Source organism: Aegilops tauschii, chromosome 5 (genome assembly GCF_002575655.3).
Source record: "Aegilops tauschii subsp. strangulata cultivar AL8/78 chromosome 5, Aet v6.0, whole genome shotgun sequence".
NCBI lineage: Eukaryota > Viridiplantae > Streptophyta > Magnoliopsida > Poales > Poaceae > Aegilops > Aegilops tauschii.
Genome location: NC_053039.3, coordinates 527,511,572 through 527,535,288, shown reverse-complemented (window position 1 = coordinate 527,535,288; position 23,717 = coordinate 527,511,572). Strand labels below are relative to the sequence as shown.

The 23,717-nt window shown below is 44.3% G+C and overlaps 1 long non-coding RNA gene across 1 annotated transcript; it reads left to right on the top strand.

The window, feature by feature from the left end:
- Positions 1 to 20,902: 20,902 nt before the first annotated feature.
- Positions 20,903 to 22,119, top strand: LOC109770547 (uncharacterized). Its single transcript, XR_012183353.1, has 2 exons — positions 20,903 to 21,292; positions 21,684 to 22,119. It is a non-coding gene; the product is annotated as an uncharacterized lncRNA (long non-coding RNA).
- Positions 22,120 to 23,717: the final 1,598 nt, after the last annotated feature.

Here is a 23,717-nt window from a genome sequence, read left to right as displayed (position 1 = left end):
ATTCTGTTACGGTCAAGTGGAATATGTTTGCTTCCATGAAACCCAAACTTCGAAAGTTGGGATAGTTATATGATATTCATGGAACTGAAAATTATTTTCAGATACAAACAAAGCAATGTTTGTTTGCAAGTATTAGTAAAAGTGTTTACTATGCATTTGACTGTTGGGAAAGGGATCCAGAAGAACGCCTGTCATATAATGAAAGGTGAATAAAACAATAACTTAAAGAGAAAGGAAGTGTCCAAAGGGTGTTAGTATGACTTACACGCCTAGGAAGTCCGGGGCTAACGCCACCCTTAAGTTGGGTGCTTCTTTTGCGAGTAGGAGAAATACTGAAAGTTAAACTGTTAGAAGTATAAAGGCAGAAAGAAAGATGACTGGAATATCCAGCTCATGTATGAATGTCATACAAGTTTTTGATGTATAGTAGGCTGGTCAAAGATATAGTTCTTGGGAATTATGGTTAAACATGTTAATCACTAATTCTTGGGTATTGTGAGTTAATCACAAAGATACCCGCTCGATTGCATTCTGTTACGAATCAATGTAAGAGCTACTACGGCCTAAAAAGACTAGCCAGAAATGAGGTTAAGGTATACACAGGGAACATAGTAAATGTTACTATACCTTCCATCGGTGTATTTTGCCATCTGTATTTATTTTCATAATTCATTTAGAGTTTTACAAACTCTAGCCCATTGCATAAGGTATCTTGCAAGAAGGTTGTTCATAAGAGAACTTTTTATGTTCGATGATATGAATAACACAAGGGCCATACTTTCATTATGAATGAGATGTATGTTATGAATATTGATAATAATACAATACCTCTGGGTTTACTTTCATAATTCATTTTAGAGTTTCATACACTCTAGCCCATTGCACAATGTTTGTTGCAAAAGAGTTGTTCATAAAAACAACAATTGTTGTTAAGTATTATGAATAACATGAAGGGCCATGCTTCCATCCAAGATGGGATGTATGTTATGAATATTGATGGTAATATGATACATCCATAGCACTGACGCTAAATGTCGCAAGACTAAAAGAATACCACACAAGTGTGGCACTACATTTGGTCACATTGGAGAAACCCGCATGGAAAATTCCATTATGATGGATTTTTAAGTCTTTTTGATTTTGAATCATCTGACACTTGCAACTTTCCTCTGAAAAGTGAAGTGACTAAAATACCGTTCACATGCCATAAGGAACGAACAACAAACTTATTAGTGATCATACATTTGATGTGTGTATTCCGATAAGTGTTGTTAGTGGTGGATTTATTTACCTTCATAAATGACTCAAGTAGATATATGGATATTTACTTGATGAGATGTAAGTCTGGATCTTTTGAAATCATTCGAAAGGTTTTCAAAAATGAAGTAGAAGTTATTGTAACAAGAAAATTATGTTTCTGCAATTTGATTGCACAAAGGAATATTTGAGTTACATGTTTAGCGAATGTCTGATGAGTTGTGAAAGGGGTTTCATAACTTGCACCTCCCGGAACACCACTGCAAGTGGAAAGTCCGTGGAGATGTAATCTAACCATTTATGACATGGTAAGGTCAAAGAAGACATAAATGAATTTGCCATTATCCCTTTTAAAGTGATGCTTTAGAGACTGCGGCTTTTACACTGAAAAGAGCTACATTGGGTCTGTTGAAATGAAGCCATGGTATGGTACACCCAACCATGTTATATCTTTTCTTAACATTTGGAATATGGGGCTTCTGTAAAAGGTTACAAACCTATTCCAAATCAGACAAGTGCTACTTTGCAGGTTATACCAAAATGTTGGGTATTCCTCCCTCACTATCCCGAGGCAAATAGTTTTGCCGCGAAACGATGTGCTTTTAAAGAGAATGGTTCTTTCAAAAAGGTGAGTGGGAGAATAGTGCAACTCGACGAGATAAACAGTATCTTCGTCATCAGATCAAAGGAAAGAGACCTTGGAAGTAATTCCAGAGTTTCCTACTGCGACTGATACGGAAGTCTCTACAATAAAATGTATGAACTTCGGTCGAACTTGCAGCTGAACCACGTAGGCAAGGCTCGTGCAAACCTCTCAGGTGCGCAAACGAGATATTGTTGTTAGACAACATTATACCTACGATACACAAGGAAGCGTTGATGGGCCCTGACTCCGGAATTGGCTAAATGCCAATACAAGCCGAGTTAGTTTCCATATAAGTGATTCAAGATTAAAACCTTGATACACCTTTCGAAAGACTTAGAGTCTAATGAATATTTATGGAACTTAAAACTGATACGGATAAAAATGTTTTATCCATAAAGCACGACTTGTTGAAATGCCAAGTTCAAGAGTTGAATGCGATGAGGTTGTTTTCATCGAGCGATGCTTAAAGTCGGTTCGTGTTGAACTAGCAATTAATACATATTTCAATCATGAGATATGAAACATGGATGACAATAGGATTTCCATCTAATGGAAATGAAACCAAGGACTTGCATGTGTTACAGTCCAAGGCATTTTGTCTATCCAGAGGATGCTAGTAAGGGTGCAAACTTCAGAGTTCCAGCGATGGACAGAAGAGAGCAAAATGGAGTTGGAATCTTCGTGCTTTGATGAAATGGTCAAAGGGGTTTGACTTCGTCAATGGGTAACGAAGATGCTTGTAATTCAAGAAAGTAAGTGGGAGCGTAATAATATTTCTAAAAACCTTGTGTGCTTGACACATTGTTAATTGGAAATAAATTTCTTGACACAAATTAGGACTTCATTTGAAAATAGTTTTTTGATGAAGTGCTTAGGCTAAATAGCCTCAATATTAGTCATAATGATCTATGGCGATAGATTTACCTAATAGGGCTAAGCAATGAATACATATTGACAAGGTGCTAAAACCTTTTAGCATTTAAAAACCGCCAAGGAGTGATTCTTGCCGGAGTCACATGGAAGAGTTTTTTGCAAGACTCGGTGTCCCAAAACACTGATGAGCAAAATACATGATGCAGATTCCACACACTTTTGTGTTTGGATTAATCATGTATTCCATGGTATGTTAAACAACCAGATATGTCCGATACTCCCAAGGTTTTGCGAGTATGGATACTAAAGTGATCAAAGTACTGATCGTGGGACAACAGTGAAAGATGTCATTGAGTACTAGAGTATGTACTGATGATATGTTTTCTCGCAAGTAGAGATCATGAAGAGTTTGTTGTAAAATGTTACATCGATACAGTCTTCATCTTTTCTCCATGCGATTTTCGATTTAAGTTAAGGGTTTTGTGTAATACACAATATGGTGGCACGGTAGTTGGAAATTGTTCCCAACAGGATACTGTGGCGAATTCTATAATAAATGACTAAGTATGTTGACGCTTTAGAAGCGACAAACAAGATGTTGAATCATATAGTTCATTCATGAACTTAGTATGGTTCCAAGATGGCTTTTGTCAATGGGACACTACTGCAGGTAGTTTCTCCATAACTCAGTCTGAGGAATCCAGGTTCGACCTGTGATTCACATACATAAAAGCCAAGTCTGCACAAAATATGAATTTTGTGAAAGCGTGAAAACGCGAGGATATGCAGAGATAGACACGGAACTGAAGTTGTCAGATCCGATGGAAATCAGGCTATACCACATGCGAAGCATTTTTTTACACCAGTATGCCATAGGTGTAAAGTGCATTAGCATTAACTAGATTATTTACTCTAGTGCAAGTGGGAGTCTGTAGGAGATATGCCCTAGAGGATATAATAAATGTTATTGATAATCTCCCGGCTCATAATTATGTTTATGTTTCCATGCTATAACTGCTATGGTTCTCGAGTCTGCAATAACACGAGGCTCGGAGGAAGACTCATATGCACGTGTGGAATAATAAACGATAAGAAGTATTCTTAGTCTGGCCTCTAAGACTAGCTCAAGTGTTGCATGATGGTTCTGTTTTCCTGATCATGGGCATGTCAATGTCAGCAACTTTGAGGGTGCAATGTTAAGAGAACATTTGTGTTGAATCGACCTGGATTGATGTTATGCTAAGAGATTCATTCGTCACAAGTTAATGGTACATAACACAGAGATGGTTAACGTTTGCATGATTCCTTAGACCACGAGAGTATCGAGTTTCTTCATGCTTGCTTCATGAACTTTGGGGTTTGTTAAACGTCATCCGTAAATGGGTGGCTATTACGGCAGCTTACGGGTTCATGGAAAAGTGTGTCAAGTAACTTGATAGCTCAAGATTGGGATTTGCTCCTCCGACGATGGAGAGATATTCTCGGGCCCTCTTGGTGTTACGGTATCCATCATCATCTGGCCAGACACAGTGTGATTTGATCACAGGGATGCCGGGACACGGAAACGAGAAAAGAGAACAAAACCAGTAACAAGGTAACAAGCATAGTGGACAAATTGTTGATCCACAGGAATGCAATAAATCTCACCTCGGTTGTGTGTGACATATCGCGAAGCAACAGGAATAGCTCACGGCAACTGAAGGTTCACTCGAATATTCATTCGTGTGGGTATAGGGGTCAATATGGGTGTCCACGGCTCCAATGTTGATCATTGATCGGAAGAGGTTCCAGGTCATGTCTATACTTCACCGAACCTATAGGGTCACACGCTTAAGGGTCATCTATCTGTTGAATACTAGACAAGGAGTTTGAGAGAAAGTTTTCGGAAAAAGTTTTTCGGAGACATCAGAAAAGTTCTGAAAAGAGAGGTTAAACCGAAAAAGTTGTTTCGGGGTATGCCATTAAGTCAAAATGGTTTCGGCACATGCCTGATAATTCTTGGAGGGTGCCAGAATCATTCTGGAAACTTTTTGGAATTTTCAGAAATAAAAACCGAAAATGTTTCGGAGCTGCCGGTACCGCTTTGGTTGTTTTTCATAGATGAAATTCACTAATATGAAATTGTTTCAGAACGAATCCAAAATCATTTTAGTGGGTACTGGAATTATTCTAAGACCCATAGAAATATTTTCGGATTTAATGGACGCGATAAATTGTCTTCATGAATAGTGAAAACGCATTCTTGTTTGCTTTTCGCAGATGAAAATCACTAAACCGAAATTGTTCTGGAATGCGTTGAAAATTATTTTAGTGGGTACTGGAAATGTTCTGAGCCCACATAAATATTTTCAGTTCGAACAGACGCTGAAAAATGTCGTCATGAATAGTGAAAGTGCTTTTTGCTTGGCTTCTTGGAGAAGCCACCTTGAGGGCCTTTTTGGTATTCCCCCCTTGGCTTCTTGGAGAAGCCACCCTTGGGCTTGGCCTATAAATAGGGGTGGAGGGGGCTGCCTAAAGGATCATCCCTTGCTCTCATACACATGCCATGCATTATCTGGCTTCTTCTCTCCATCCCACGAAAAGAGTTTCGTAGAGCCGTAAGGCTGTCTGGGTTCCGGCAGGAACTAGTTTTGGACGGCGAAGCCCTGCCAGATAGATGGCACCGTATGTGTGCAACTCTGTAGAGAGATCGTAGTTTTGGTCTTAGTTCGTGAGTGCCTCCCGAAGGGCTGTCCGTGTGACCGTCCGAGTTTCGAAGGTCCTCCCGAAGGGCTGTCCGAGTGACCGTTCGAGTTTCGAAGGTCCTCCCGAAGGGCTGTCCGCGACACCGTTGAAGGAAATATGCCCTAGAGGCAATAATAAAGTTATTATTTATTTCCTTATATCATGATAAATGTTTATTATTCATGCTAGAATTGTATTAACCGGAAACATAATACTTGTGTGAATACATAGACAAACAGAGTGTCACTAGTATGCCTCTACTTGACTAGCTCGTTGATCAAAGATGGTTATGTTTCCTAGCCATAGACATGAGTTGTCATTTGATTAACGGGATCACATCATTAGGAGAATGATGTGATTGACTTGACCCATTCCGTTAGCTTAGCACTCGGTCGTTTAGTATGTTGCTATTGCTTTCTTCATGACTTATACATGTTCCTATGACTATGAGATTATGCAACTCCCGTTTACCGGAGGAGCACTTTGTGTGCTACCAAACGTCACAACATAACTGGGTGATTATAAAGGTGCTCTACAGGTGTCTCCAAAGGTACTTGTTGGGTTGGCGTATTTCGAGATTAGGATTTGTCACTCCAATTGTCGGAGAGGTATCTCTGGGCCCTCTCGGTAATGCACATCACTTAAGCCTTGCAAGCATTGCAACTAATGAGTTAGTTGTGGGGTGATGTATTACGAAACGAGTAAAGAGACTTGCCGGTAACGAGATTGAACTAGGTATTGAGATACCGACGATCGAATCTCGGGCAAGTAACATACCGATGACAAAGGGAACAACGTATGTTGTTATGCGGTCTGACCGATAAAGATCTTCGTAGAAAATGTGGGAGCCAATATGAGCATCCAGGTTCCGCTATTAGTTATTGACCGGAGATGTGTCTCGGTCATGTCTACATAGTTCTCGAACCCGTAGGGTCCGCACGCTTAACGTTTCGATGACAGTTATATTACTAGTTTATATGTTTTGATGTACCGAAGGTTGTTCGGAGTCCGGATGTGATCACGGACATGACGAGGAGTATCGAAATGGTCGAGACATGAAGATTGATATATTGGATGACTATATTCGGACACCGGAATGGTTCCGGGGGTTACCGGAGTATCGGATATATTCCGCTTTCGGTCTACAAGGGTACGTGGACAACACTCTCCCCTCTCGTTGCTATGCATCACCATGATCTTGCGTGTGCGTAGGAATTTTTTTGAAATTACTACGTTCCCCAACAACCGCCCGGGGGGGGGGGGTGTTCGATCACCTCCCGGAGGGCTGTCTGAGGAGCAGATGAGGGTATACATCCTCGTGGTTGGGAGGTTGTAAATCCTAGCTGCGGGGATCTGCACCGCCGATCGTCATCGACTCTACTTCCCGCTGCGCTACGAGTCGGTAACGAAAAAGATCAAACCACATATGCAGTCTCCATAGTGGTCCTGGGCTGGTGCGTAGGTCGGAATTTTTTTGTTTTCTGTCGCGTTACCCTACAGTCGCATGGTCCGGCGGTGGCGCCTTTGTTCTGGTAGCTATGTTTGTTGGAATAATATGAATTGATGTGCTTGTAACTGGAACAATCTCAAGGTCAGCAATGAATCTATTTATAAACTGATGGGTTGTCAAGGGTGTTTGATATATCTCTTCATGGATGACTTTCCTCCTGGCCCACCAGATTGCCCATAGTGTCACTGATAGTCTGACAAAAGACTCATGCGGAAGTGTGTCAATCATCGAGAACAACCATTGTTTAGCACTCGGTTCTGTAGTTCCGCACAAGTGTTCTGCTAGATCACCATCAACAAGCGTTCAGATGCATCTTGCCATAGTGCACTCAAGTAGAAAATGTCTCCAGGAATCTGCACCTCCACATAATGCACACTGACTTGAAGTAGTCATTTTTCTGTGTGCTCTCACATCCTCAGTTGGAACGGAATTTTTTGCTAAACTCCAAAGAAACATTCGAATCTTGTCTGGGACCGGCATTTTCTATTACATTTTCCATGATGTGGCATCTCCGTCATTACTCGAAGGGTCAGAAGTGCCATCTATCCATGCTTCCCGCCTCATCTTCCTAGCAATCATCATTTTATAAGCTGATCTGACGCTGAAGGTGTCATTCTTTTCGAAATTCCAGGCCCATCTATCATCCATGTCACTAGTACACAAAGGTATGCTAAGAATGGCTGGGGCATCAATGGGAAGGCATACCTCGGTGATATTCTCCCTGTCCCATCTCGCAGTAGTATGATCAATTAGCTTAGATACAAAAATAGGAGGATTAGCAGAGCGGCAACCAAATGGCCTCATGATCACATCACGTGGTATCCAATTATCAGATCATATGTTTTTTTCGCGAATACGCAAAGCTTGCGTATCTTTTCATTGATAGAAGGAAATAGAATGAGTACAATAGAGGGTACAACACATGACATGAATGCATGAAGGCATGAGCATGGCACCCGGAGCAGAGAGACAAGGGATGCTCGGCCCCAACAGAAGAAAGACACAACTAAACCCACCAAGCCTAGAACTAGAGAGGCAGGCCAAACCAGCATGACATCGAACATCCCCAAATCCAACACCGAGGACACCGCGAGCAAGTAAGATGGCGCCTTCCGAAAGGGGTACGACATCGTGACGCCGCCGCCATCCGATCCGAAGAACCAGACTAAGGGTTTCCCCCAATGCTCGAAGAGGGGCACGAATAAAGGCCATGGCATTGCCGCCAAGAAGGGATACGACACCCGTGAGTGCCGCTGCCATTATCGGCAAGCCGAGCAAGAATTTCTCCTGGCCTGAGTCCGAGCAATCCCATAGCCGCCAGATCAAGATACAGAGATGAAGAAGTCAGCCCGTCGGACGATAGCCACTGTAGAAGGGGGTGGGGCTTGTTGGGGATCGTTGCAGAAATTTAAAATTTTCTACGATCACCAAGATCCATCTATGGAGTTTACTAGCAACGAGAAGGAAGGAGTGCATCTACATACCCTTGTAGATCGCGAGCGGAAGCGTTCAAGTGAACGGGGTTGATGGAGTCGTACTCGTCGTGATCCAAATCACCGATGACCGAGCGCCGAACGGACGGCACCTCCGTGTTCAACACACGTACGGAGCAGCGACGTCTCCTCCTTCTTGATCCAGCAAGGGGAAAGGAGAGGTTGATGGAGATCCAGCAGCACGACGGCGTGGTGGTGGAAGTAGCAGGGATCCCGGCAGGGCTTCGCCAAGCGCAAGCGGGAGGGAGAGGGAGGCGCCAGGGGCTAGGGTACTGCTGCCCTCCCTCCCCCCACTATATATAGGCCCCCTGGGGGGCGCCGGCCCTGGGGATCCCATCTACATGGGGGGGCGGCGGCCAAGGGGGGAAACTTGCCCCCCAAGCCAGGTGGGGCGCCCCCCACCCCTAGGGTTTCCAACCCTAGGCGCAGAGGGGGCCCATGGGGGGCACACGAGCCCACCAGGGGCTGGTTCCCCTCCCACTTCAGCCCATGGGGCCCTCCGGGATAGGTGGCCCCACCCGGTGGACCCCCGGGACCCTTCCGGTGGTCCCGGTACAATACCGATAACCCCCGAAACTTTCCCGGTGGCCGAAACTGGACTTCCTATATATAATTCTTCACCTCCGGACCATTCCGGAACTCCTCGTGATGTCCGGGATCTCATCTGGGACTCCGAACAACTTTCAGGTTTCCGCATACTAGTATCTCTACAACCCTAGCGTCACCGAACCTTAAGTGTGTAGACCCTACGGGTTCGGGAGACACGCAGACATGACCGAGACGACTCTCCGGTCAATAACCAACAGCGGGATCTGGATACCCATGTTGGCTCCCACATGTTCCACGATGATCTCATCAGATGAACCACAATGTCGAGGATTCAATCAACCCCGTATACAATTCCCTTTGTCAATCGGTACGTTACTTGCCCGAGATTCGACCGTCGGTATCCCAATACCTCGTTCGATCTCGTTACCGGCAAGTCACTTTACTCGTACCGTAATGCATGATCCCGTGACCAAACACTTGGTCACATTGAGCTCATTATGATGATGCATTACCGAGTGGGCCCAGAGATACCTCTCCGTCAAACGGAGTGACAAATCCCAGTCTCGATTCGTGCCAACCCAACAGACACTTTCGGAGATACCCGTAGTGCACCTTTATAGCCACCCAGTTACGTTGTGACGTTTGGCACACCCAAAGCACTCCTACGGTATCCGGGAGTTGCACAATCTCATGGTCTAAGGAAATGATACTTGACAATTGGAAAAGCTCTAGCAAACGAACTACACGATCTTTGTGCTATGCTTAGGATTGGGTCTTGTCCATCACATCATTCTCCAAATGATGTGATCCCGTTATCAATGACATCCAATGTCCATAGTCAGGAAACCATGACTATCTGTTGATCAACGAGCTAGTCAACTAGAGGCTTACTAGGGACACGTTGTGGTCTATGTATTCACACATGTATTACGATTTCCGGATAACACAATTATAGCATGAACAATAGACAATTATCATGAACAAGGAAATATAATAATAACCATTTTATTATTGCCTCTAGGGCATATTTCCAACAGGGTTGCACCTGCCGCCGCCAAGAATACACGAGCTTTGGATCCGACATGACGTGTAGGTAGGGCTGCAAGAAAAGCTCGAAGCTCGTGAGCCGCTCAAGATCGACTTGTTTTTTGACTCGACTCGAGATTGACTCTAAAAGAAACAAGCTGAGTTGGAACACTTTGTGTAGATCGACCGAGAAACGAGCCGATCTTGAGCCAATGTTGGCTGGCTCAATTTTAGCTCGATAGCTCGACAGAATATCATTATGTTAAATGATCATGCCATATATTAAATGGAAATAAGATAATTTGTTACCATATATGTTGTCCATAATTTTTTTCCATTTGATTTACCAATGAATATGGAAACTTAATTAAGTGCAGAGAAGATTTAGGTCTAATTATGGCACGTGGTCGACTATTTAAATATCCTATATTTTTGACAAAGGTTCCCAGTATATTCGCCTTATTATTTTGTTTTTCATTCATAGTTTTATAATTTTTACCATCTTATTTAGCTCGAAACTAGCTCGAGATCGACTTGAGATCGTTACAAGCTGAGCATGAGTCATGTTCTACAGGTCGATCATGAGCTTCGCTCAATTTGAGCTCGCTCGAATTTTCATATGAGTTGAGCTGAGCCAACTCCAACTCGCTCGAGCTCGACTCGTTTGCAGCCCTACGTGTAGGTGGACGGGGTCGGGAAGGCAGCGGGGTAGAGAGCCAACGCGGAGGGTCAGGTGGTGACCGACGCCGCCGACAGGCCAAGAACCGGAAGGGAACACGGTGCCGAGCCGTCGAAGGCGAAGCCGCCGGAGCACCGGCGAGCCAAAGCTGGAGGGGACGCAGCAAATGGGACGCCGGGGCTGCAACCGCGCCGGCAAGCCACGAACACTGGAGAACGCAGGTCCGTGGCCACCGGCGCCGGAGCGGTGCCGGCAAGGATCCACTGCAAAGCTTCGACCTTCTGCCAAAAAGACCACCGTGACCAAACACACGAAGTCGTCACCACCGCTCGGAGAAGGCACCGTCGGAGACGAAGGGAAACCAGCGTCAGGGCTGGACCAAGCCGCCACCACCTCCACCCAAATGGCCTCCCACACCACCACAACTGAAGGAAATATGCCCTAGAGGCAATAATAAAGTATTATTTATTTCCTTATATCATGATAAATGTTTATTATTCATGCTAGAATTGTATTAACCGAAACATAATACATGTGTGAATACATAGACAAACAGTGTGTCACTAGTATGCCTCTACTTGACTAGCTCGTTAATCAAAGATGGTTATGTTTCCTAGCCATAGACATGAGTTGTCATTTGATTAACGGGATCACCTCATTAGGAGAATTACGTGATTGACTTGACCCATTCCGTTAGCTTAGCACCCGATCGTTTAGTATGTTGCTATTGCTTTCTTCATGACTTATACATGTTCCTATGACTATGAGATTATGCAACTCCCGTTTACCGGAGGAACACTTTGTGTGCTACCAAACGTCACAACGTAAATGGGTGCTTATAAAGGTGCTCTACAGGTGTCTCCAAAGGTACTTGTTGGGTTGGCGTATTTCGAGATTAGGATTTGTCACTCCGATTGTCGGAGAGGTATCTCTGGGCCCACTCGGTAATGCACATCACTATAAGCCTTGCAAGCATTGTGCCTAATGAGTTAGTTGCGGGATGATGTGTTACGAAACGAGTAAAGAGACTTGCCGGTAACGAGATTGAACTAGGTATCGAGATACCGACGATCAAATCTCGGGCAAGTAACATACCGGTGACAAAGGGAACAATGTATGTTGTTATGCGGTCTGACCGATAAAGATCTTCGTAGAATATGTGGGAGCCAATATGGGCATCCAGGTCCCGCTATTGGTTATTGACCGGAGACGTGTCTCGGTCATGTCTACATAGTTCTCGAACCCGTAGGGTCCGCACGCTTAACGTTACGATGATAGTTTTATTGAGTTTTGATGTACCGAAGGAGTTCGGAGTCCCGGATGAGATCGGGGACATGACGAGGAGTCTCGAAATGGTCGAGACGTAAAGATTGATATACTGGACGACTATATTCGGACATCGGAAAGGTTCCGAGTGATTCGGGTATTTTTCGGAGTACCGGAGAGTTACGGGAATTCGTATTGGGCCTTAATGGGCCATACGGGAAAGGAGAGAAAGGCCTCAAAAGGTGGCTGCACCCCTCCCCATGGTCTGGACCGAATTGGACTAGGGAAGGGGGGCGCACCCTTCCTTCTTTCTCCTTCCCCCTTCCCTTCTCCTACTCCCACAAGGAAAGGAGGAGTCCTACTCGGAGTAGGACTCCTCCCTATGGCGCGCCTCTCCCCTTGGCCGGCTGCCTCCCCCTTGCTCCTTTATATACGGGGGCAGGGGGGCACCCCATAGACACAACAATTGATCCTTGAGATCTCTTAGCCGTGTGCGGTGCCCCCTCCACCATATTACACCTCGATAATACCGTTGTGGAGCTTAGGCGAAGCCCTGCGTCGGTGGAACATCATCATCGTCACCACGCCGTCGTGCTGACGAAACTCTCCCTCAACACTCGGCTGGATCGGAGTTCGAGGGACGTCATCGAGCTGAACGTGTGTAGAACTCGGAGGTGCCGTGCGTTCGGTACTTGATCGGTCGGATCGTGAAGACGTACGACTACATCAACCGCGTTGTGATAACGCTTCCGCTGTCGGTCTACGAGGGTACGTGGACAACACTCTCCCCTCTCGTTGCTATGCATCACCATGATCTTGCGTGTGCGTAGGAATTTTTTTGAAATTACTACGTTCCCCAACAGTGGCATCCGAGCCTGGTTTTATGCGTTGATGCTATGCACGAGTAGAACACAAGTGAGTTGTGGGCGATATAAGTCATACTGCTTACCAGCATGTCATACTTTGGTTCAGCGGTATTGTGAGATGAAGCGGCCCGGACCGACATTACGCGTACGCTTACGCGAGACTGGTTTCACCGTTGCGAGCACTCGTTGCTTAAAGGTGACTGGCGGGTGTCTGTCTCTCTCACTTTAGTTGAACCGAGTGTGGCTACGCCCGGTCCTTACGAAGGTTAAAACAACACCAACTTGACAAACTATCGTTGTGGTTTTGATGCGTAGGTAAGAACGGTTCTTGCTAAGCCCGTAGCAGCCACGTAAAACTTGCAACAACAAAGTAGAGGACGTCTAACTTGTTTTTGCAGGGCATGTTGTGATGTGATATGGTCAAGACATGATGTGATATAATTTGTTGTATGAGATGATCATGTTTTGTAACCGAGTTATCGGCAACTGGCAGGAGCCATATGGTTGTCGTTTTATTGTATGCAATGCAATCGCCATGTAATGCTTTACTTTATCAATAAGCGGTAGCGATAGTCGTAGAAGCATAAGATTGACGAGACGACAACGATGCTACGATGGAGATCAAGGTGTCGCGCCGGTGACGATGGTGATCATGACGGTGCTTCGGAGATGGAGATCACAAGCACGGTGCTTCGGAGATGGAGATCACAAGCACGGTGCTTCGGAGATGGAGATCACAAGCACAAGATGATGATGGCCATATCATATCACTTATATTGATTGCATGTGATGTTAATCCTTTATGCATCTTATCTTGCTTTGTTTGACGGTAGCATTATAAGATGATCCTTCACTAAATTATCAAAGTATAAGTGTTCTCCCTGAGTATGCACCATTGCGAATGTTCTTCGTGCTGAGACACCACGTGATGATCGGGTGTGATAGGCTCTACGTTCAAATACAACGGGTGCAAAACAGTTGCACACGCGGAATACTCAGGTTAAACTTGATGAGCCTAGCATATAACAGATATGGCCTCGGAACACGGAGACCGAAAGGTCGAGCGTGAATCATATAGTAGATATGATCAACATAGTGATGTTCACCGTTGAAACTACTCCATCTCACGTGATGATCGGACATGGTTTAGTTGATATGGATCACGTGATCACTTAGAGGATTAGAGGGATGTCTATCTAAGTGGGAGTTCTTAAGTAATATGATTAATTGAACTTAAATTTATCATGAACTTAGTCCTGATAGTATTTTGCAAATTATGTTGTAGATCAATAGCTCGCGTTGTTGCTTCCCTGTTTTATTTTTGATATGTTCCTAGAGAAAATTATGTTGAAAGATGTTAGTAGCAAACATGCGGATTGGATCCGTGATCTGAGGATTATCCTCATTGCTGCACAGAAAAATTATGTCCTTGATGCACCACTAGGTGACAGACCTATTGCAGGAGCAGATGCAGACGTTATGAACGTTTGGCTAGCTCAATATGGTGACTACTTGATAGTTTAGTGCACCATGCTTAACGACTTAGAATCGGGACTTCAAAGACGTTTTGAACGTCATGGACCATATGAGATGTTCCAGGAGTTGAAGTTAATATTTCAAGCAAATACCCGAGTTGAGAGATATGAAGTCTCCAACAAGTTCTATAGCTAAAAGATGGAGGAGAATCGCTCAACTAGTGAGCATGTGCTCAGATTGTCTAGGTACTACAATCGCTTGAATCAAGTGGGAGTTAATCTTCCAGATAAAATAGTGATTGACAAAATTCTCTAGTCACCATCACCAAGTTAGTAGAACTTCGTGATGAACTATAGTATGCAAGGGATGACGAAAGTAATTCCCGAGCTCTTCGTGATGCTGAAATCGACGAAGGTAGAAATCAAGAAAAACATCAAGTGTTGATGGTTGACGAGACCACTAGTTTCAAGAAAAGGGCAAAGGGAAGAAGGGGAACTTCAAGAAGAACGGCAAGCAAGTTGCTGCTCAAGTGAAGAAGCCTAAGTCTGGTCCTAAGCCTGAGACTAAGTGCTTCTACTGCAAAGGGACTGGTCACTGGAAGCGGAACTACCCCAACTATTTGGTGGATAAGAAGGATGGCAAAGTGAACAAAGGTATATTTGATATACAGATTATTGATGTGTACTTTACTAGTGTTTATAGCAACCCCTCGGTAATTGATACTGGTTCAGTTGCTAAGAGTAGTAACTCGAAACGGGAGTTGCAGAATAAACAAAGACTAGTAAAAGTGAACAAAGGTATATTTGATATACAGATTATTGATGTGTACTTTACTAGTGTTTATAGCAACCCCTCGGTAATTGATACTGGTTCAGTTGCTAAGAGTAGTAACTCGAAACGGGAGTTGCAGAATAAACAGAGACTAGTAAAAGTGAACAAAGGTATATTTGATATACAGATTATTGATGTGTACTTTACTAGTGTTTATAGCAACCCCTCGGTAATTGATACTGGTTCAGTTGCTAAAGAGTAGTAACTCGAAAACGGGAGTTGTAGAATAAACAGAGACTAGTAAAAGGCGAGGTGACGATGTGTGTTGGAAGTAGTTCCAAGATTGATATGATCATCATCGCACACTCCCTGTACTTTCGGGATTAGTGTTGAAACAAAATAAGTGTTATTTGGTGTTTGCGTTGAGCATGAATATGATTTAATCATGTTTATTGCAATACGGTTATTCATTTAAATTAGAGAACAATTGTTGTTCTGTTTACATGAATAAAACCTTCTATGGTCATACACACCAACGAAAATGGTTTGTTGGATCTCGATCGTAGTGATACACATATTCATAATATTGAAGCCAAAAGATGCAAAGTTAATAATGATAGTGCAACTTATTTGTGGCACTGCCGTTTAGGTCATATTGGTGTAAAGCGCATGAAGAAACTCCATACTGATGGGATTTTGGAATCACTTGATTATGAATCACTTGATGCTTGCGAACCGTGCCTCATGGGCAAGATGACTAAAACGCCGTTCTCCAGAACTATGGAGAGAGCAACAGATTTGTTGGAAATCATACATACAGATGTATGTGGTCCGATGAATATTGAGGCTCGTAGCAGGTATCATTATTTTCTGACCTTCACAGATGATTTGAGCAGATATGGGTATATCTACTTAATGAAACAGAAGTCTGAAAATTTGAAAAGTTCATATAATTTCAGAGTGAAGCGGAAAATCATCGTAACAAGAAAATAAAGTTTCTACGATCTGATCGTGGAGAAGAGTATTTGAGTTACGAGTTTGGCCTTCAGTTAAAACAATGGGAAATTGTTTCACTACTCACGCCACCTGGAACACCACAGTGTAAGGGTGTGTCCGAACATCGTAACCGTACTTTATTAGATATGGTGCAATATATGATGTCTCTTACCGATCTACCACTATCGTTTTGGGGTTATGCACTAGAGACAGCTGCATTCACGTTAAATAGGCTACCATCAAAATCCGTTGAGACGACGCCTTATGAACTGTGGTTTAGCAAGAAACCAAAGTTGTCGTTTCTTAAAGTTTGGGGTTGCGATGCTTATGTGAAAAAGTTTCATCCTGATAAGCTCAAACCCAAATCGGAGAAATGTGTCTTCATAGGATACCCAAAGGAGACAGTTGGGTACACCTTCTATCACAGATCCGAAGGCAAGACATTCATTGCTTAGTATGGATCCTTTCTAGAGAAGGAGTTTCTCTCGAAAGAAGTGAGTGGGAGGAAAGTAGAACTTGATGAGGTAACTGTACCTGCTCCCTTATTGGAAAGTAGTTCATCACAAGAAACGGTTCCTGTGACGTCTATACCAATGAGTGAGGAAGTTAATGATGATGATCATGAAACTTCAGATCAAGTTGTTACTAAACCTTGTAGATCAACCAGAGTAAGATCCGCACCAGAGTGGTACGGTAATCCTGTTCTGGAGGTTATGTTACTAGACCATGACAAACTTACGAACTATGAAGAAGCGATGGTGAGCCCAGATTCCGCAAAATGGCTTGAGGCCATGAAATCTGAGATGAGATCCATGTATGAAGAACAAAGTATGGACTTTGATTGACTTGCCCAATGATCGGCGAGCCATTGAGATTAAATGGATCTTCAAGAGGAAGATGGATACTGATAGTAGTGTCACTATCTACAAAGCTAGAATTGTCGCAAAAAGGTTTTCGACAAGTTCAAGATGTTAACTACGATGAGAGTTTCTCACTCGTATCTATGCTTAACTCTGTCTGAATCATGTTAGTAATTGCCGCATTTTATGAAATCTGGCAATTGGATAAACAAAACTACATTCCTTAATGGATTTATTAAAGAAGAGTTGTATATGATGCAACCAGAAGGTTTTGTCAATCCTAAAGGTGCTAACAAAATATGCAAGCTCCAGCGATCCATCTATGGACTGGTGCAAGCATCTCGGAGTTGGAATATACGCTTTGATAAGTTGATCAAAGGATATAGTTTTATACAGACTTGCGGTGAAGCCTGTATTTACAAGAAAGTGAGTGGGAGCACTACAACATTTCTGATAAGTATATGTGAATGACATATTGTTGATCAAAAATAATGTAAGATTATTCTGCAAAGCATAAAGGAGTGTTTGAAAGGAGTTTTTCAAAGAAAGACCTCGGTGAAGCTGCTTACATATTGAGCATCAAGATCTATAGAGATAGATGAAGATGCTTGATAAGTTTTTCAATGAGTACATACCTTAACAAGATTTTGAAGTAGTTCAAAATAGAATAGTCAAAGAAACAGTTCTTGCCTGTGTTACAAGGTGTGAAATTGAGTAAGAGTCAAAGCCCGACCACGGCAGAAGATAGAAAGAGAATGAAAGTCATTCCCTATGCCTCGGTCATAGGTTCTATAAAGTATGCCATGCTGTGTACCAGATTTATTGTATACCCTACACTGATTTTGGCAAGGGAGTACAATAGTGATCTAGGAGTAGATCACTGGACAGCGGTCAAAATTATCCTTAGTGGAATAAGGATATGTTTCTCGATTATGGAAGTGACAAAAGGTTCGTCGTAAAGGGTTATGTCGATGCAAGTTTTGACACTAAATCTAGATGAATCTAAGTCTATGTCTAGATACATATTGAAAGTGGGAGCAATTAGCTAGAGTAGCTCCGTGCAGAGCATTGTAGACATAGAAATTTGCAAAATACTTACGGATCTGAATGTGACAGACCCGTTGACTAAAATTATCTCACAATCAAAACATGATCACACCTTAGTACTCTTTGGGTGTTAATCACATAGCGATGTGAACTAGATTATTGACTCTAGTAAACCCTTTGAGTGTTGGTCACATAGATATGTGAACTATGGGTGTTAATCACATGGTGATGTGAATTATTGATGTTAAATCACATGGCGATGTGAACTAGATTATTGACTCTAGTGCAAGTGGGAGACTGAAGGAAATATGCCCTAGAGGCAGTAATAAAGTATTATTTATTTCCTTATATCATGATAAATGTTTATTATTCATGCTAGAATTGTATTAACCGGAAACATAATACATGCGTGAATACATAGACAAACAGTGTGTCACTAGTATGCCTCTACTTGACTAGCTCGTTAATCAAAGATGGTTATGTTTCCTAGCCATAGACATGAGTTGTCATTTGATTAACGGGATCACCTCATTAGGAGAATTACGTGATTGACTTGACCCATTCCGTTAGCTTAGCACCCGATCGTTTAGTATGTTGCTATTGCTTTCTTCATGACTTATACATGTTCCTATGACTATGAGATTATGCAACTCCCGTTTACCGGAGGAACACTTTGTGTGCTACCAAACGTCACAACGTAAATGGGTGATTATAAAGGTGCTCTACAGGTGTCTCCAAAGGTACTTGTTGGGTTGGCGTATTTCGAGATTAGGATTTGTCACTCCGATTGTCGGAGAGGTATCTCTGGGCCCACTCGGTAATGCACATCACTATAAGCCTTGCAAGCATTGTGACTAATGAGTTAGTTGCGGGATGATGTGTTACGAAACGAGTAAAGAGACTTGCCGGTAACGAGATTGAACTAGGTATCGAGATACCGACGATCAAATCTCGGGCAAGTAACATACCGGTGACAAAGGGAACAACGTATGTTGTTATGCGGTCTGACCGATAAAGATCTTCGTAGAATATGTGGGAGCCAATATGGGCATCCAGGTCCCGCTATTGGTTATTGACCGGAGACGTGTCTCGGTCATGTCTACATAGTTCTCGAACCCGTAGGGTCCGCACGCTTAACGTTACGATGACAGTTTTATTGAGTTTTGATGTACCAAAGGAGTTCGGAGTCCCGGATGAGATCGAGGACATGACGAGGAGTCTCGAAATGGTCGAGACGTAAAGATTGATATACTGGACGACTATATTCGGACATCGGAAAGGTTCCGAGTGATTCGGGTATTTTTCGGAGTACCGGAGAGTTACGGGAATTCGTATTGGGCCTTAATGGGCCATACGGGAAAGGAGAGAAAGGCCTCAAAAGGTGGCCGCACCCCTCCCCATGGTCTGGACCGAATTGGACTAGGGAAGGGGGGCGCACCCTTCCTTCTTTCTCCTTCCCCCTTCCCTTCTCCTACTCCCACAAGGAAAGGAGGAGTCCTACTCGGAGTAGGACTCCTCCCTATGGCGCGCCTCTCCCCTTGGCCGGCTGCCTCCCCCTTGCTCCTTTATATACGGGGGCAGGGGGGCACCCCATAGACACAACAATTGATCCTTGAGATCTCTTAGCCGTGTGCGGTGCCCCCCTCCACCATATTACACCTCGATAATACCGTTGCGGAGCTTAGGCGAAGCCCTGCGTCGGTGGAACATCATCATCGTCACCACGCCGTCGTGCTGACGAAACTCTCCCTCAACACTCGGCTGGATCGGAGTTCGAGGGACGTCATCGAGCTGAACGTGTGTAGAACTCGGAGGTGCCGTGCGTTCGGTACTTGATCGGTCGGATCGTGAAGACGTACGACTACATCAACCGCGTTGTGATAACGCTTCCGCTGTCGGTCTACGAGGGTACGTGGACAACACTCTCCCCTCTCGTTGCTATGCATCACCATGATCTTGCGTGTGCGTAGGAATTTTTTTGAAATTACTACGTTCCCCAACAACAACAGCAACACGCAGAGAGGAGATGTACCGCTGGGGAAGGACAAGAGGCAACCGGGGGAGGAGCACAACAGCCGTAGCCATGCCACAGCGCCGGGCCGGTAGGACGGGACACGCTGCAGTTGGAGCAGGGGTGCGCCCACGGAGCGCCGCAACAGATCTGAGGAGGGGTGGGGGTGGGGGGAAGGGCGGCTCCGGCATGGGGGGGGGGGGGCGAAACCGCCCCGCCGCCGCCATCCCCAGGCGCGGCGTGACCTCGCCGGCCGGGCCTCCGGCAGCGGCGTTGCAGGGAAAGGGGGCGGAGGCGGAGGAAGAGCTCCCAGCGACATCGATTCTTGGAGGGAGGGGCTCTAGCGCGAGGGGGAACGAGGAGACTACGCCGCCGCCACCATCCCCGGGCGCGGCGCGGCTTCGCCGGCCGGCCCTCTGGCAGCGGCGATGCGGGTGGGCGGCGGTGGGGGCAGGACTCCTGGCGGCGGCGAGGGTTTCCCCCGTGTTGCCACACGCAGGTGACGCGGGCGACGAGCGGGCCCACAGTCTCCTTGGATTTCTGCTGCTAGATTAAACAATCATCCATACTACCTGAAACTCATCAGATCATATGTGAGTTGTGGTTCTATTACCGATCCACGTAGTCTCTATTTTAGTATGTCACGTCCCTCCACAATTGCTCTCCATTAGTAATTTTGTAAGTGTGGTTGCAACAACCTCCAGATTGTATTCTGCACATTATTGCGGCAGAGATCCCTGCCTACTTTGAATAAATAGAGAGGCGATGATGAATTTTTAAAAAAAGTGATTTTGTAACTTTTTTTTAGGGATTAGTGATTTTGTAACTTTCCACGTTTACCTACGCGGAAACAATGCGGCGCTGGGCTTGTGTCCAGCAGAGGTACGACCCGCGTAAATCCCCCACGCGCGTGGCGCGTCCCCGAAACCAGATCCGAAACCACGAGCCCAAGGATTTTCCGTCCGTCGTCGCGCCTAGACTTCACCGGCCGGGATCGATCTGCTCTCGCCGGCCGCCCGGCGTGTTCCGTCGATGGGATACTGGTTCTTCGGCGGCCACGGCGGCTTCTACATACCCTCCTATGACGGGAGCCAGCCTCGACCCGCTGGCCCTCACCGGCCGCTGCTGTATGGTACTGTGCCATACGACGAGGAGATCCGCCGGATGGAAGAAGGCGTCCGCCTCCGTCAACGGCCACCGCCCAACCCCACAGTCTGGAAATACTTCAAGATCTTCACTAGGGTGCGCACTAGACAGACCCCCTTCCAGTTATCCTTCCACTCACCCCTCTAAATTATCCCTTTTCTTTTACAGCCTTCCATTTGCCCCTCTGAATTTATCTTCCTACTCTAGTGTTAAAAACGTTTTTATATTCTGGGACAGAGAAAGTAGTATATAACGTGCTTCCTCCGTAATAATCTATCAGATCATAGATAGAAAACTCAGATGTTTGATTCTTCGCTTGTGTATTTATACTTCTTTGTTAATCACACATCAATCCATGGATTTCAGTACTGTATCTATCATTCGCTCGTGCATTCAATCCTAAAACTACGCATCAGTCCATGGACTTCGGTAGCTATCTGTATTTGTCGTGCTTGCTTACAAACTCCCTGTGTATATGGTTTTGCAGTGTTTCATGGCCGCGATGAGCATCACGATGATGGCTTGGATATTTGTGGCACGATATTTCGGTTCGGATCCTCAGGTGCAGGATCCCTATATTATGATGGGACTTATCGTCTTTGCTCTCATACCAATGGGATTCGGCTTAATGATAACAGAAGGAGATATAGAGGCCCAGGACACACGTGCTCAAGGGGAGGCACTGTCAAGCCCGAGCCATGGATTTGAGGATCTTCGTGCGGATGTGGCTAGGATTTGTGCATTTCTCGAGATACGCTAACTAGTAATTTCTCAAGATACTCTCTTGGCTGGAACTGCCTCTAATAGAATGCGTCTTGTTTATCTAAGTTTGCATCAGTTATTATTTTCTTGAGGGGAGGCACACTTGTAATTACCGTTGTACATAGAATGAATACACAACAATTACTATTTTCTCCAAGAAATCCGTAGGAGCACTACCTTTCTTATAGAAGAATAGAAGGTGCCATAAATATTTACACAATGATTTCTTTAGATGAGGCAAGCGAAGTGAAACCCACCTCGCGGTACAATTTCGCTAGGTATCCTCGAGGGCTAGGTGAGCCACCTTGCGGTACAATTTCGCTCCTTCCAAATGTTTCAGAGTGAGTAAATCAAATTGCCACTACGCTCTGACGCTTTCGTGTCCGAGTTGGTTGCGAGAAAGTCATCCACCACCAATTGATAGAGCTGGGTAAGGGGGGTTGAAGTGGGCATCCCTTCAGCAACAGTAACCACGTTCTACACCGCCTGGGAGAAAGGATGGTCCTGACAAAGATGCGAAACTGTCTCAAGAGCCCTAGACATAGGCGGCAGATGGGGTCGAACATCCAATCTCCGATCGTCAAGTGTTCGACCATGAGGATCCTTCCACGTCAGACCAGCCAAACAAAGGACTTGCACTTGGGGGTGACCCTGGCTTTCCAAACCTTGATGGACAAAAATGATGTAGGCAGTCGTTGAATTGCATCTTGTACGCCTACTTGGTGGAGAATTCGTTAGAGTTGGTCCAGTTCCAGCGGATGGAGTCGGGATGGTTCGGGTTGATGTCGGGCTCTCGGAGAATCTGCCAAATATCAATGAATCCGCGAAGCTCGGTTCTCCATCATAGCACTCCAAGCCATTTGAGTCTTCTTTCCTATAAGTGACGTTCACCCCCTTTATTTCTTCTGAGGTGTCTCCTCCGTGAGCCATTGCTCACAATTAGATGTAACTAGATCATTGATGGCGCGCGTTGCTGCGCCCGTCTATTTTGGCTCTTAGTTGTTAGGTTAGGGATGTAACGTGGATTGTATATATTTGCTTGCATTGTTTTGAAATATTATGATTTCCTATAATTTGTATTTTTTTCTTTATTTAAAAAAATAACGGTATGTAAATGAAGAGAGGAATATGATTGTTCCTATAGCTCTTAGTATGTAGACATTACAACTTCCATGTGAACATAAGCTTACGCATAAATGTTGGCAGTGCCATAAGTCAATCTATCCATGGTAAAAAAAATATGGCTATGCATAGTTTGGTTCAAGCCTACAAGCTTGTTTGCAGTTGCATACGAATATGGAACTAAACATAATATAAAATTGCAATGTATAAAGATAGAAGAAGGCAGCATGGCAGTAAATACTTCAAAAGTAGATTGTATTGCAGCATAGAGCGAACTGCAGAGATGCAGACCTCAAATAGGCACCAGAAAATCTCTTTATAATAATGGATACATATGATAGGACAGAGGACGGGAGAAGTAAAATCATACTATCTAAGAAAATCAAGAATCTTGATTATTACAACAAAAGCAGGGCACACTACATGCTTACATATCATATTGTTCGTGGTAACACAGATAATAGTATCTTCTAACACAAGAATGTAATTTGGACAAAAAATAGTTTCTTATACAAATTCCAATGACACACAATATTTTCTCATTGGGGCTTAAAAATTGTTGTGCCATTTTACGTGTGAGTAACTACCTGAACCAAGCAAGAAAAGGCAACAAAAAACACAAATCACTATTCTCTCG